Here is a 16,131-nt window from a genome sequence, read left to right as displayed (position 1 = left end):
GCAGGCGCTTTTGCCGCTGAGCTAAATCCCCAGCCCCTTGGTAATTTTTAATATTAAGCAAAATACTATTTTCTGTAGATGACAGATTTTTGTCAGGATGATTGCCTCCATAAAGCAAGTAATTTTCTAGAGAATCTATAGGAGAGTCACTGTACCCAATTAGATAAGCTCTTTTTTTTGTTTGTTTGTTTTTTTTGTTTTTTCTCCGGTACCGGGAACCGAACTCATGACCTTGCGCTTGCCAGGCAGGTGCTTTTGCCGCTGAGCTAAATCCCCAGCCCCTTAGATAAGCTCTTTAGTCTTGTGTTAGGATTTTTTATTTGTAGCTTTACTTTTAGAGAACAGTTTTCAGCAAAGTGAGTCTCAGAGCTGCTGTTCACTCTTACTTGCCCATATTTTAGGCTTGGAAAAGATCGTTCTTTGTTACAGTTGGAGCAGTGCTCCCTCATGCATGCCGTGTTTACTGTCACTGTGTGGAGCCCTGGAAGTATTGAATAGGCAAATTACATTGTTTATTGGGAGCACCAAGAGAAAGAATCTGTAGTTCAGTTTATATATCCAATCTATAAATACATTTGAACCCAGGGCTTTGCATATGCTAGGTAAGCACTCTGTCACTGAGCTACTTTGTAAGCCTCTGGCTTATTTTTTGTAGGTGTGTGGTGTAAGGTGACTGTGTGTGTCTCCGGGGCTTGAACTCTGTGAATGCTGATCTACTGCTTTTATTTATTTTTTTGATTTTGAGATAAGGTCTTGCTAAATTACGCAGGCTGGCCTCAAACTTGACATCCTCCTACCTCAACCTCCCAAGTAGCTGTGACTTTTTTTTACTTAAATTTTTATTTACTTAAAAATTTTTTTACTTAAAATTTTATTTGCTGGTAGCCCCCCAGCCCTTGTTTTTCATTTTGAGACAGGGTCTCATTAAGCTGTTAAATTGCCCAGGCTGGGGCGGAACTCAGAATCCTCCTGCCTCAGCCTCCCGAAGTGCATGGATTAGTGTAGTGTATTGTTATAGCTGGCTTAAAGAAAAACTTTGAAGAGGAGATTGACATACACAGATTTTTATGCAGGAATGTTCTTCTGATTTTTTTGGAGACAAGGTCTCCCTATGTTGGTCAGGCTGGCCTTGAACTCACTGTGTAGCCCAGGTTGGCCTCCCAAGTTGTGGCAGTCCTCTTGCCGCAGCCTTCCGACAGCTGGGATTACAGGTGTGTGCCACCATGCTTGGCTTTGCATGAATACTGTAAAATGTAAGTATACTTTATTTCAAAGCAGTGATTTATTTTGATGCTTTTCTGATTAATTTTTCTGTTCCACCAGAGAATGGGTTATTTTATTTAATAGTGATAATTAAAGCATGCCATTTTCAATTTATATGAAACACTACTGTAATCCATGTACTCTGGGAGGCTGAGACAGGAGGATTCTGAGTTCCATCCCAGCCTGTGTAATTTAACAACTTAATGAGACCCTGTCTCAAAAAAAAAAAAAAAAGAGCTTGGGGAAGTACTGCCAAATCTGGATTTGGAGAGTTTCTACTGTAAAAAAAAACAGATAAATTTGTATGTATTTTAAGAGTAATCATTTTAGTGAAGTTTAAATTAGAAATGTTTAGTTTACTGAATGCTTTTTGCAAAGTACTTCATCAAGTGCCTGATAAATAGTCTGGTATCAACCTTACGAGCTGTGTGTGTAGGTTATTGTCATTCTCCAGAGTGTAAATTTGAGATTAAAGTCCTAAGAACATGCATGTATAGTATTGGAGACAGGACTTGAATTCTGAACTTTTGCCTGGTTCAGAAGTTCACGTTCATGTCTTTGCTCACATTCATATCTTTGCTCTATTGGCCTGCCGTGTGTGAAGAACACGTTTTTAAAAGTAAAATGGGGTTTATGTAGTAGCTATTTGATTTTCATTTCCTTTTCTAAACCCAAGTGATTGTTAAAAATTGGAGTGAGGGAGTAAGGTCAAAGGAATGCACATTCTTTGTGTGTTGGCAAAGTGAGGTGCTGTGATTAAAAATCTGCACTGTCAATTTAAAAATATAATTAATACATATGCAGAAATTTTATCTTAAACTGGTATGCTAGGAAAATTTGTAAGACCCCTTGAGTAGCTGGTTAGATTTTTATTGTTTAAAGTCATTATTTTGGCTACTGTAAAACACAAAACTGAATTTGATTTACCATTTGGCAGATCCTTTTTTCTTTTATCATTCTTCCTTTTACTTGGATATATATTTTTTGAGATTGAGGGGTTCATTTAGGACTAGATTTTCTTGTTTCAAACCATCCTGCTGCTTCAGCCTCTTGAGTAGGTAGGACTACAGGACCGTATCACTTTGCCTGGCTACTTGGCTTTTGTTTTTAGTTTTTATTATTTATTTAATTTTTTGCTTGGCTTTCTATTTTATTTTATTTTTTTTACTTGACTTTTTAAAAAGTAAACTTCAGTTATTTTTTGCTAGGCCTGGATCTGGGAAAGAAATGCTGGGCCTCATGCAGATTAGGCAGGGACTCTACACTAAGCCTTGGTTCTTTTTTCTTTCTTTTTTTTTTTTTTAATGAAATGAGGTCCTCAGGGTATAAAGTATTAAATACAAATATAATAAAGTGGCAAATAATTTTACATCATAATCCTTCAATTTTGATTTTTCATAGATCATTTGGTGGTTTATTTTTGTGTGTGTGTGCTGGGAATTGAACTCGACCTTGCACTTAGCAGGCAGGTGAGATGCCCCTGAGCTATATCCCTGGTCCAGATCATTTGGTGTTTACTGATAAGATCAAGTTGTATTTTAGCAGATAGAAATTAAGAATTTAGTATTTTAAAATGTCTATAACCTATACAAATTTCAAAGGCTTTCTTTATCAAGGGGTTTCTCTTAGAGATTTCTAATTTTCTAAGCACTTGCCAATATATATATTTTGTAAAAATTAAGGTAAATCGATACTAAAATGGATTACCTGGCTGTATTTCTTCTGTCTGCTGAAGTATAAGTACAGATTAATATAAATTGTGATACTTTATCCCTTGCTATCCGATATTGTAAAACTCAATCTCTGAATGAAATACCAACTTTTTTCTTTTCTTTTTTTTTTTAGTGCTGGGAATCGAACTCAGGGTCTCTTCCTTACCGGGCAGGCACTGTGCCGCTGAGCTATCTTCCTAGCACCTGACTTGACTAATTTTTCTTAGGAGAATACCTATTAAACGTACTGAGATAAGCTCTTAGAGATGTGAACTAAAGTCTATGGCCTTACCACGCTGAATGTGCCGGATCTCATCTGCTCTCAGAGGCTAAGCAGGGTCAGGCCTGGTTCATACTTGGATGAGAGAAATGTAAATTAAAATACCCTTCGGTGTTAATAAGCAAGCAAGACAGGAATCCTGGGAGTTACAGGGGCTAGCATGTCCTGGTGAACCCTTTTGATCCAGTGTCCTGTCCAGTGTTGGGACCTGCCTGCGCAGATCAGAGAGTGCCTGGGTGGAGGCTGGGCTGTGTTTGTGGGCCCCTGTTACAGATGGGTTGTGGGATGCGCTGGGATTCTAAGTGTGGAGAATTGAGATATTGGGGGAAGAGCACGATGCATTTAAAAGGCTTTTTTTTTTTTTTTTAATTCTTTTCTAGGAGGTTGAAGTGACAGATTTTTTGTGAAGTGACATTTTGATTTACAAGAACTAATTTTAAATTAGTCCCATAATAAAAAGTTATAGTGACTTACTTTGAGAATTTATGAGTTTGCAATTCAGAGTGCTGCCTGCATCAACACATTCAAAACTTTATTTTTATTTTTTATTTTTTTGTTTTTTTTTTTCCGGTACCGGGAATCGAACTTACGAACTTGGCTTGCCAGACAGGCGCTGTGCCGCTGAGCTAAATCCCCAGCCCCTACATTAAAAGCTTTATAACAGCCGTCTACTGTGAGGATGGTTGTCAGGTTGAGGAAAATGAGGCTGACAAATGTGAAAATCATACTAAAGTTATGATACAAACTACTTTAACCATCATGTTACTCTAATTTCCACTTACATTATTGAGAAGTTAATGTGTTAAGTATAGTTACTAATGTTACCTGTTAAATTTGAGATGATAATGTCTTTAATAATTTTATTTCTATTATTTCTAGGTGTTGTGGCACATACCTGTAATCCCAGCACTTGGGAAGCGGAGGCAGGAGAATTGCTGGGAGTTCAAGGCCAGCCTGGGCTACAAAATGAGTCCAAGGCCAGCCTGAACTCGGTAGCAAAACCTTGTCTCAAAAAAAAAAATTACGTGATTAATAAACATAATAGGCTTAAGATGAAAAGATCAGATAAAATCACCAGGGGTAAATTTTGACATACATTGCAGCCAGTGATACTAATTCAAAGGCTTTCAATATGACATGACTCTGGTGTTGGGTGAACTGGGATGCTAGTGTTCGTTCTTTGATCCAGCGGATGTGTGGTGTGTGCTTCATGTGTGCAAGGCGCTATGTTGGTGCTGGGAAATGAGGACTTCCTTCATGAGCTCCCCAGCTTCCACATTTATAGTCATTAACAACTAATTGCAACTGACCTGTTGACGGGCAGCCTATACAGCGTTTATTTGATGATGTTTGGGTAAAAGAGTATGCATTGTTGCCCTTTGGGACATACAGTACTTTTATCAATTTCCAGTTTTTCCTAAAAATGCAAGAAAACTAGCCCATTTCCTGATTCTTCAGCTAATAGTAGAGACCGATTGTAACCAGTAACTTCCTATTTAACTTTGTCTTCTTCTAGTTTACCTGTTGTCACAGGTGTAGAACAAGCAGCAGACAGGTTGGGGAAGGTGTTCCTATGAGGCTCTTTCCTAGCTTGTGCAAAGCTGTGGGTTGGATCCCATGTACCATGCAAAGAGAAAAGGTACGAACGCTGGGCAATTTTTTTGTTTCTGTAGTCTAGGGGGATCAACCCATGGCCTCTTGCATAAGAAAGTTTTCTCCTGCTGAGCTATAGATTCAGTCGCTGGAGAAATTTTTTTTTTCTGAGACAGAGTCTCACTGTGTATAGTTCAGGATGTCTTGAACTCACTGTGCAGCCCAAGCTGGCCTAGAACTCCTGCTGCTTCAGCCTCCAGAGTGCTGGGATTACAGGCATGCGCCTCTGCACCTGGCCTTGTTGATCCTTTAAAAGTCTTATTTTTTGTGGTGCTGTGGATTGAACCTAGGACGTCCTTCACACGAAGCATTTGCCTCTACACTGAGCCACATCCTCATCCCTTGAAAATTTGGAACACGTTATTTTATTTCCCCTGGTACTGGGTATTGAATCCAGGGCCTTCACACCAGGCTACATCCTCAGCCCTGTCTCATTTTTTATTTTGAGACAGGATCTTGCTAAATTGCCTGAGGCAGCCTTGAATTTGAGATCTGCTACCTCTACCTCCCAAGTAGCTGGGATTACAGGCATGTGCCCTTGTGCCCAGTTTGAAACACTTTTCTTACGTTTATAAAATGCTTATGAGAATAGCAAAGGAACAAAAATTGCCCAGGCTGCATTCAAGCATTAGCGAATGTCTCAGTGGATATCCTTTATGGCACAGGGTCAGTCCTGGATCATGTTTTTACCCGGTTCTCTTGCCTCTCTAATACATACTTAATGTAATTTTATCTTTTTTTTTTTGTCTTTTTGAGACTGTCTTGCTGTGCAGGTCAGGCTGGCCTTCAGCTCACTTTGTAGCCCAGGCTTGCTTCGAACTCGCAGTGATCCTCCTGCCTCAGCCTCTCTTTTTCTTTGTTTTTTTTTTTTGTACGGGGAATCAAACTCATGACCTCAGGCTTGCCAGGCAAGTGCTTATGCTGCTGAGCTACATCCCCGGCCCCTGCCTCAGCCTCTTGAGTGCTGGGATTACAGGTGTGCGACACCACGCCTGGCAATTTTATCTGTTTTAATTCAATTAGATTTTATTGGTATGTTTCAGGTATACATAATGATCACATTCATCATAGAGAATTTGTACCTCTACATGATATAACTTGCTTTTCCCCCCATTCCCCTCTCCTCCCCTCAACCCTTCCTCCTGCACACTTAATTGTAGAAAAGTTTTTTAATCTTTTGAGTTTCATGCTCTTGATCTTTTGAATGACTGTAGAGCAGGAGCAGTCATTTCATAGAATGGATGTGAACTTGGGTTTGTTCGGTTTCCCCTCACAATTAGGCTCAGGTATTTGGGTTGGAATCCAGGTGTCCTCTCAGTGTGGTGGGTGGGACATGTGTCTGCTTGTCTGCAGCCTGGTGTTGACCTGGAGCACTTAGTTCAGATGGTGTGTTTCATGTTTTGCTTCTCAGTATGTACTTTGACAAACTTTGGAACAACAAAATTTCTTTTGTCTTTCCTGCTGTTTTTAGAATTAAGGAATTTATTTTTTTCTGAGAGGCTGAGAATTCAGGGGATGTGGTGAAGGTTGGTGCATGGACTTAAATCCAGTTATAGTTGCTTTTAAGTTTTTTTTTTTCTGGTACTGGGAATCGAACTCACGACCTTACGCTTGCCAGGCAGGCGCTGCTTTAAGTTTTTAAATTCAATGATTTTGAAATTTATAGATAATGAAATTGGAAAACTGTTTAAAATGGGATTAAATTTTACAGTGCAGTTTGGCTTAAAGAGGAATGGGGAGAGAGTATGCCTCAGTTGGGTAGATCTGGATTCCTTCTAGAATTTGGGGGCTCAGTGTGTAGTGCTTGCCTCCAAGCGTGAGGCTCTGGGAATCTAAAGTGCCCAGCACTGAAAAAACAAAAAACTGGAAACTTGAATTGCCCAAGAGCACAGGACCTGGCCCCCTGTGGTGCAGGGGATTGAGTTGAGGGCCTGGTGCGTGGTGCTAGGCTAGTGCCCTGCCACTGAGCTGTACCCTTTCCTTTCTGCTGCCCTTGGAGTTTTGTAAATGGGTCAGGTATATGTCAACCCATCAGGGTAAACATCAAGATACAAAGTTAATTTGTTTGCCCTCATTCTTTTTTTTGGTACCGGGAATTGAACTCAGCACTTTGTGCTTGCCAGGCAGGCGCTTGTGCCACTGAGCTATATCCCCGGTCCTTGCCCTCATTCAAAGGACAAACCAATAGGATTGCATTTTAAATACATACATTTTCAATGGAAACCACTAAATTTCCGTTGTTAAAAGTTTCAAGATCTCACTTTACCTTTTCATAGATTTAAAGTGGTACTTGAAGTTATTTTATTCTCACTGAAGATGTTTTCGTTAGTGCACTTCATTTAATTTTGTTGAAAGTTTGGTTTAGTGGCTTAAAAGTGAATTGGCAAAGTTCGAGTTTTAAAGTTTTAACTTGGCATTCTAAAAGTAAATGGACACTAGATCTCTTAAGATGAAGAGGATTGGAAGACAGTAGGAGACAAAGGGAATGGAAGCCAGCTTCGGACACTGGCTTGGGGGCAGAGCTGTCGCGAGCACAGCAAAGTCATACCGTTGTTGTTGTTGGTTTTTGTTTTGTATTTCTGAGACGAGGCCTCACTATATAGTTCAGGTTGGTCTTGAATTCACTGTGTAGCCTGGGGTGGCCTTGAACTCAGAACTTCCTGACTCAGCCTCCTGAGTGCTGGGATTACAGGCATCACAGTGTGCATCACTGTGCCCAGCTCAGGGAAGTTATGCTGAATCTTTGGGAGTAGAGGTCAGACCTTAGGCATGGGTGGAAGATTTATTTTAGTAAAAATTCCCAGCCCCCATTTTAAACCCTTAAACCTGTTGAATAATTATAGAATTGAGTAAACAGTATCTGTTCAAAATATTGTCTATACTCATCCATAGACAAATTAGCTGCTTTTGCATATTTGCTCAGTGTTAGTTGACCAAATCATCAGGCTTAGTGAATATTGTTCTAGTGCAAAACACTGAATTATACCAGGCGTGGCGGCGCATGATTGTAATCCCAGCACTTGGGAGGCTGAGGTAGGACGATTGCTCCAAGTCCAAGGCCAGTCTGGGCTACGTAGGTTTTTTTTGTTTTGTTTTGTTTTTGTCTTTTTGAGATGGTTTCACTATGCAGTTCAGGCTGGCCTTGAGCTCACTTTGTAGCCCAGGCTGGTCTCAAACTTGCAACGATCCTCCTGCCTCAGCCTCCCGAGTGCTGGGATTACAGGTGTGCGCCACCTTGCCCGACTAACATAGTGATTTTAAGGCCAGCCTGAGCTACATAGTGAGATCCTGTTTTGGGGGAAGAATGAGTTAGGAAAGTTACTGGCTTTTGCAGTCTTGAAGTTTATTTTACCATACTTACGTAAATATTTAGGGTAAATTTGTTGCTTGTGACAAGTAAAAATAACCACGCAAAGGAGTGTCTGCAGAAATTTTTGTGCAGAAGAAAATAAAATTGTGTTTGAACAGTTGGAATCCATTTCTTCCTGGTTGAGAGTGAGTCTTTAGTCTTTAGGTGGTGAGTACATGATTTCACTAAGCTGTTTAAACTCATGACCGTTTCTCATTGCTAAAAGACATACATTGGCCTGACAGTTGTCTATCGGCAGTGTTTTGTGACATAAATAATATGTGCATCTACGATTGATCTATTATTCATTCATGTTTTTTTCTTTGAACCAAGTTCTTTGTCTTCATAGAATATGATTGATGTTGATGTACACTCCACAGTGGCCTGTAATCTTTGCTTTAGGAACAAAAAACATATTTCTGTTGCAGTTTGTGTGAGTGGCAGTTAATTTATTGCTCAAAGATTGACTAATATGATAGTTCTTATCACTGTAATTACTTATCTTGGGTTCATTCTTTTTTTTTTAAGCTGCCTTTCTTTGAGTATTCTGCTTAACATAGGCAATTTAGAATTGGAGAAGGGGTTCTGTTTCCTTGTTAAAATATTAAGTGTGTGTGTTAACTGTGTTAGCAAGTCAGCTAGTCTTCCTTTGTTGGGCTTGCTCATTTATAAAATAATAGAATGAAGAGGTTGAACTGAAATATCTTGAATTTTCTTCTTAATCTATGGTTGTGTTTTGTAAGTTTGAAGTGGAGAGATACTTGTTGAAAATTCAAAAGTGAAATAGGGCATGATGTTAAAAAAAAATGAAGATACGCATTATAGTACCTCTCACTTAACCAGTCGGACCTAAAGCTTGTTTTCAAGCAGAATATATTGAAAATTTAGAAATATTTACAGAAAAATACAGTTAAAAAAAGAACCTGTTTTTGTTAACGTGATGATAGTGTGTGAAAATCTTCAAGTGCTTTCTTTCTTTGACTCTCTGTAAGTACTTTTTTTTTTGGTGCTGTTGAGTATAACAGCAAGGAACAATAAATTAAAGAAGTATAGTCAGACAGAAATTTTATATGGAATTAATTATTGGCTTGTTTTGAGGTACAGCAGATCAGAACAGCAAGGACACAGATAAACCTAATCCCTGAAATGGATCTCCACCAAGAAACACAAGAAGATTTTAAAGAATTGCTGGAGTCTTTTTTCAGAGATAAAAGAAGTCACCACATCTATTAAACAGTAGCGACCAGAGTAAAGATGAAAAATGAAACAGCAGCAGGCAATTAAGTTCATCTTTGAAACTCATAAAGAAGGATTAAAAATCAAATCAGGGAAATAAAAGATGAAGTAAAAAACAATCATAATGGGGAAAATAAGGCACTTGAATCCCTGGGAAGGAAGGTGCAGCAGTCTGAGGACACCGTTACCGCAGTCCTCCTTATCCAAGTTTCATTTTCTCCGGTTTCAGTTACCCGCGGGTCAGCTGCGGTCTGAAAATATTCAATGGAAAATTCCAGAACTAAGTGATCCATAAGTTTTAAATTTCATGCCGTCCTGAGTAGCCTGGTGCAGTCTCCGAGTCCCACGCAGGACATGAGTCATCCCTTTGTCCGGCACTCACGCTCCGTGACCCCTACCCTAGTAACTGTCTCGGGTATCCGCACCCCAGTCGTGGGATATCGCAGTGTTTGTGTTCAAGGTAACTCCTACTTTACTTTTCATAATGGCCCCAAAGCTCAAGAGTCCGGGTGCTGGCCATTTGGAAATGCCCAAGAGAAGCCGGAAAGTGCTTCCTTTAAGCGAAAAGGTGAAAGTTCTCGACTTAATCAGGAAGGAACAGAAATCCTTCGCCGAGGTTGCTAAGCTGTACGGTAAGAACGAATCTTCCATCCGCGAAATCGCGAAGAAGGAGAAGGAGATCCGCGCCAGCTTCGCCGTCGCCCCTCAGAACGCCAAAGTCACGGCCACCGTGCGCGACAAGCGCCTGGTGAAGGTGGAGAAGGCGCTGAGCCTGTGGGCGGAAGACATGAGCAGGAACCGCGTGCCGCTCGACGGCAGCGCGCTGCGGCAGAAGGCGCTGCGCCTGTACGCAGACTTCGGCCGGGCTTCCCCGGAGCGGGGCTGCGGCGCGGCGGAGCGCAGGCCGTTCACGGCGAGCAAGGGATGGCTGCACAGATTCAGGCGCAGGTTCGGCCTGAGAAATGGCACGGTTACTGGAGAGGCCGCGACCGCCCGCGGAGAGCCTGCTGCCGCGTGTCCGGCCGAGTGGAAAAAGTTGGTTAAGGAGAAAGGATGTCATCCAAAGCAAGCCTTCCCTTGTGATGAAAGCAGGCAGAGGAAGGGTGAGTATGGTACCGTAAGATCCTTTGAGAGAGACTGCATTCCTTTAACTTTGATTGTAGTGTATTGTTAGAACTATCCAGTTTTATTACTTGCTAGTCTTATGGTGCCTAATTTATAATTACACTTTATCGTAGGTATATATGAATGGGGTAAAACGTTGGGCACGCAGAATTCGTTTCTGTCGTAGATTTCAGCCATTCATGGGGGTCTGGATGGTGGTATCCCCTCATGTAAGGGGGACACTGTATTTTTTGTGTGCCTGGCATGCTTGCTTATCAGTTCTTCCTGCTTTGCCTTTTGAGTAAATGCTTGCCTTCTAGTCTGTGTGGTTCTAGCTAGGTTGATAATCACAGTGTATCGCGTGTAATTTTGTTCTAACTAGTCGTAGTAATTGGCCTTTGGGTTGGATGGTGACACAAATGCTCAGGTCTTTTGTAGAAAAAGTAGCAGGAAGATATGGGGATAGTCTGTTGCCTGAGGGTCACAGTACAGGAAGGGTGTGATAAGCTTACAGATACACCACGAGGTCAGTCTGTGCTAGGAGGAGGAAACCCATTTATCTGCTCAGGAAGTGAGGCCCTGCAGAGAGTAGTGAAGACTGTGTGTGTGTGTGTGTGTGTGTGTGTGTGTGTGTGTGTTTTCTTCACTCTAGCTGGATGTGGAGTCAGTACAACCTGTAGAGTTACTTAAATGAAGCAATACAAATTTTTTAATTGAGTTAGCTTGAATTGGGAATTTATAGCTTTAATCAAAATATTTCTAGTTCATGTTCTAGAGAATAAAGAATATGCCAGGTTGAGATGACGGGCTAGTGAAAACAACTAAGAACGCTCAAAAATTATAAAATAAAGCCCTCACTAAAATACCAAAAATTTGCCAGCATAGAGAGTAATTTTGAAAGAAAGGTTACTATTGAAAGGAAAATAGGAGCCGGGGATATAGCTCAGTGGCATAAGCGCCTGCCTGGTTAAGAGCAAGGTCCTAGGGGCTGGGGATTTAGCTCAGCGGCAAAATCGCCTGCCTGGCAAGCGCAAGGTCGTGAGTTCAATTCCCGGTACCGGAGAAAAACCAAAACAAAAACAAAAAAAAAGAGCAAGGTCCTGAGTTTGATTCCCGGTACCAAAAAATAAGTAAATAAATAAATGGACAATAGAGGCCTGGTGATGTGGCTTAGTGGTGGAGTGCTTGTAATACCTTGGGGTCAGTCCTCAGCACCCCCGCCCCCCATAAAACGGAAATGGGAACTCAGGTGAGAGAAATGGTAGTCACTTTTACTACTTGAAGTTGTTTTCAAAACCTTGTGAGGTGACAGGCTCAGAAAGGAAAGCCTGGGGCCAGAGATATAGCTCAGCAGCACAAGCACCTGCCTGGCAAGCACAAGGTCTTGAGTTCGATTCCCCGTACCAAAGGAAAAAAAAAAAAAAAAAAAGGAAATCTTGGGCTGGGGATATAGCTCAGTAGCACAGCGCTTCCCTGGCAAGCACAAGGTCCTGAGTTCAATTCTTGGTACCAAAAGAAAGAAAGAAATGAAAGCTCAGAGCCTGAACAAAATTCAGATTAAGATCCTTCCCCTCAGTAAGGTAGTGCCTCCACTTCCCCAACGTGGGACAAGGGTTCTTGAGAAGCATGCTTATCTGTGCCCTTGAGTGGTTCCAGGGACTTGGATTATGGTGATTCCAGGTTGGTAGCATTTCCAGAAGTGTGGAGGAAGCTACTTTTGTTCTAAACTTCACATAAAAAATGGTTTTTAAGTTAAAATGACCAGCACACAAAAATAATTAGGCATACAAGGGAGTAGGTGCTGGAATATCAGCAAGAAATCACTAGAAATGGCAGAAACATCTGCAAAAGGACTTGAGACTTTGGAATTAACAGAGACTATACTTACATTTGAAGAGATAGGACAAGATTGAAAAATCTTCAGGGATTGCAAAACTATATACAATGTGACAGTGGCAAAGAGGAATCCTAGAAATGAAAAAGCCTGTTGGATGGCTTTAACATCAGAGTTAAACACAGATGAAGAAAGAATTAGCAAAATGGAAAGCAAGTCAGGAGAAATAAAGACAGAAGAAGGTTCAAGATCTAAGAGGATAAACTGAGAACTAATGTGCAGTAGAGTTTCAGTAGACTAGTTAGGAGATAGTGAATGGGCAAATTCTAAAGAGATAACAGCCACTTGCCTCCCATAACTGAAAGGTTACAACCCATAGTCAAGAAGGCCAGTGAATGCCATTGAGTAGAAAGCAAGCTACATACATCTAGACACAGTGAAACTGTAGAAAAACAGATAGAGGAAGCATCTTAAAACCACCAGGAGTGAGGATGGGGATCACCTTCAGAGAGACTATAGAGGACCTCTCGGTGGCAGCAGTGGAAACCAAAGTATAATGAAGCCAAAAGATGATGAAACAACACTGAAAGGAAGTCACTGCTAAGCAGGGTTTCTATTCCAGTGAAAATACCTTTCAAAACAGATTTTTTAGCAGAGTTTGTCACCAGATGGAAATTCTAAAGGATTAACTTCAGACAGAAGGAATATCTGCGATGCAAGAAACGATAAGCAGAAAGTGTCTTGAGTGAAAGTTACTGTTTTGAACAAAAATAATGTTGGATTAAAAATACATAATTAGGGGCTGGGGATTTAGCTCAGCGGCAAAGCGCCTGCCTGGCAAGCGCAAGGTCGTGAGTTCGGTTCCCGGTACCGGAGAAAAACCAAAAAAAAAAAAAAATAATTAAAATAATACAAATGGAGAAATTAAGGAGTTTCATCTATATAATACCAGAATTAAAAGAAGGAACAAAGACTCGAAATTACTGGCAGTTTATGCAAATAATGTAGAGTCATCATCAGCCATCAGTTTAATAATGGACCCAGGACGTAAGTAGGCACACCCAAGAGGAAATAATGAAACTGTGAAGAAGTGTTTGTTTAGTAAAAAAAGAAATTCAACCATTTTAATAATAACAGTGTGTATAGTGTGGGTAGGTCAAAGCTCTCCAAAATGTTGGTGAGACTGTTCAGTTTATTATATTTAAACATTTCTTTTTTTTTTTTCTTCTTTGTGTGAAACAGGGTCTCTGTGTAGCCCAGTGTGGCCTCACGTTGTCAGTCTTCTCACTTTAGCCTCTTGAGTGCTGAGAGTACAGGTGTGTACCACCATATCCGGCTTAAGCATTTCTTTTTTTTTTTGTACTGGGAATTGAACTCAGGACTGGCACTTGCTAGGCAGGCGCTTATGCCACTGAGCTATATCCTTAGCCTTTAAGCATTTCATGTAGCAAAGCTTTTGGTATTATACCTCAGAACTGTAGAGATCTTTATGCACCCTGGAGTGGTATTGCACCCTTATAATTCAGCACTCTAGGAGGCCGAGGCAGGAGGATTGCAAGCTTGAGCCCTGCCCAAGCAACTTAGGGAGACCCTCTCTCAATTTTAAAAGGTCTGATGAGGTAGCTTAGTGTCAAGGCCCTGGGTTCTATTTCTAGTACCAAGAACAAGACAAAAACAGACTCCTTCATGCTTTACTTTAGTATTGAGAATTTTAAACTGTTCAAATAAAAAGGCACGGTGAGTGTGCTGATGCATACAATACCTGTATCCCAATACTTGGGAGGGTAAGGCAGGAGGATCTAAGGGAGTTTGAGGCCCCCTGGGCTGCACACAGCAAGATGCCGACTCAAAAAGAAAAGACAAAGGCAAGGGTAACTTTACCACCATGTTAAAGTTGTGTTACACCATTTTGTTGGGCTGGTCATACAGATATTAAATGATGCTTGTTTGAGAATATGTAATACCAAGTATATGCAAGTAGAGCCCTTGCTCGCTGAAGATGGATTAGGCTCTTTGGAGTTTGACTAATTCATCCTGAAGGTCTGTACCCCTGGTGCCTCCATGTGTTTTCACTTACACACCACCTGACTGCATCTGTGTCCTTTCTCAGGGAATCTCTCCATCTGCTCTTTTCCTTTAGGGCTGTCATGGTACCAGCAGTCACGGAGATGGGCGGTGAAGAACGCTCGCGGGGGGTTGAGATGGACTTTGTGTGCTGCCTGATGTTCCTTGCCTTTTTCCTGGGGTTCATTTGCTCTTCACTCTAGCTACCACCACGGTGGCTCTAGGGCTCGTGAGACTTTAAATAAACGTACTTAACATACTTGCATCTCTGTAGTGATCTACCCAGTGGAACCTTTTGTGATGATGAAAATGTTCAATATTTAGGCACATTTGCAGCTCCTGAACACTAAAATACAGCTCAGGCTACTGAAGAACTGAACTCTTAATCTTAACTTAAATTTAACTGCCAAGGACTCTTTGCTGTCCTGTTGGGTAGCACCTCTCTAGGGGGCCTGGCCTCTAGGTTGTTTGTTACTGATTTCTGCCAGGGGTGATGGCTTTTTTGATGTTTAGATTTTTTTTGTTAGTATTGGGGATTAAACCCAGGGCCTTGGCACTAAACTACATCCCCAGCTCTTTTTAAAAGGTTTTTACATTTTGAGGCAAGGCTTGCTAATTGGCCAGGTTGCCCACTTCAGGCTTCACAAGGGGTTGGGATTGTAGGTGTGGACCGCAGCACTCTTCTTTCTTCCACGGGAGCTCACCCCTTGTGGCACCCCATCAGGAGTGGGGGCCCTCGGGCTCACAGTGGGGATGGTTTAAGGACACCTCCAGGAGTGGGAAGCTTGATGGTGGGCGCACTCATCCTGTGTCTTCTCCTGATTCAGAAAGACTTAATGGGATCTGACCTTTTTGTACTTACGGTTCTTTGGAGTACACAGAGTATGCCATTCTCTTCTTTTCTTTTTTCTTTTTTTTGTTTCTGTTTCTGTTTCTGTTTTTTTTTTTTTGTCTTTTTGAGGCAGGGTCTTGGTATGCAGTTCAGGCTGGCTTTGAGCTCACTTTGTAGCTCAGGCTGGTCTGGAACTTGCAGCGATCTTCCTGCCTCAGCCTCCCAAGTTTTGGGATTACAGGCGTTCTTTTTCTGAGACAAAGTCTCAGTATGTATGTAGTGCAGGCTGGCTTTAACTCATTGTATAGCCCAGGCTGGCCTTGAACCTGCCTCAGTCCTAATGCCTCAGCCTCTCAAGTGCTGGGGTTACAGGCATGTGCCACCATGCCCGACTTGGCTTTCTTCTCTTTGTTCCAAAGAGTTAATTGCTACTAAAGTCCAGAAGTAAAAAAAAACAACAAAAAAACAGGCCTAAATTCATTCGTTGTGAGGGCAGAACAAAATGTTCCATTTTCTGTTGGTTTAAGTTTTTTGTTTCATGTTCCTTTACTGGGAGACGTGGGTTTTGACGTGGTGTGGAGACAGATTCCGCAGATTTTACCCTGCCACCTTTGTTGCTGTCGCTCATCTCCTGGGCTACACCCACGCACCCTGTGCACTTTCTACAGGGACTGGAGAAGGCTCTTGGTCCTGCTGGAGCGGCTTCCGGAGAGGGCCCCATCTAGTGGTGAGGTCATAGTTTCCTGTGCGCTCTGGGGCAAGTGTTTGTTTTCTTTTTTTATTTTTATTTTTATTTTTTTTTTT

General features: G+C 41.4%; 1 protein-coding gene across 9 annotated transcripts in view; it reads left to right on the top strand.

Moving 5' to 3' along the window:
* The window catches only part of Gtf2i (general transcription factor IIi), a 90,541-nt gene that overhangs the window by 5,054 nt on the left and 69,356 nt on the right, over positions 1-16,131 (top strand). For 3 of the 9 annotated variants that reach the window (XM_005396740.2, XM_005396742.2, XM_005396741.2), the window contains exon 1: positions 10,355-10,596. The exons of 1 other annotated variant lie outside the window; for it this stretch is intronic. The gene's annotated coding sequence lies outside the window, so the exon portion shown is untranslated. Of the gene's footprint in view, positions 1-10,351; positions 10,597-16,131 lie in introns of those variants that run through there. 5 more of the 9 variants (XM_005396739.2, XM_005396738.2, XM_005396744.2 and 2 more) reach the window with 3 other exon arrangements.

Source organism: Chinchilla lanigera, unplaced genomic scaffold (genome assembly GCF_000276665.1).
Source record: "Chinchilla lanigera isolate Chin_1 unplaced genomic scaffold, ChiLan1.0 scaffold00055, whole genome shotgun sequence".
Taxonomy (NCBI): Eukaryota; Metazoa; Chordata; class Mammalia; order Rodentia; family Chinchillidae; genus Chinchilla; species Chinchilla lanigera.
This window is presented reverse-complemented; position numbering and strand designations above follow the sequence as displayed.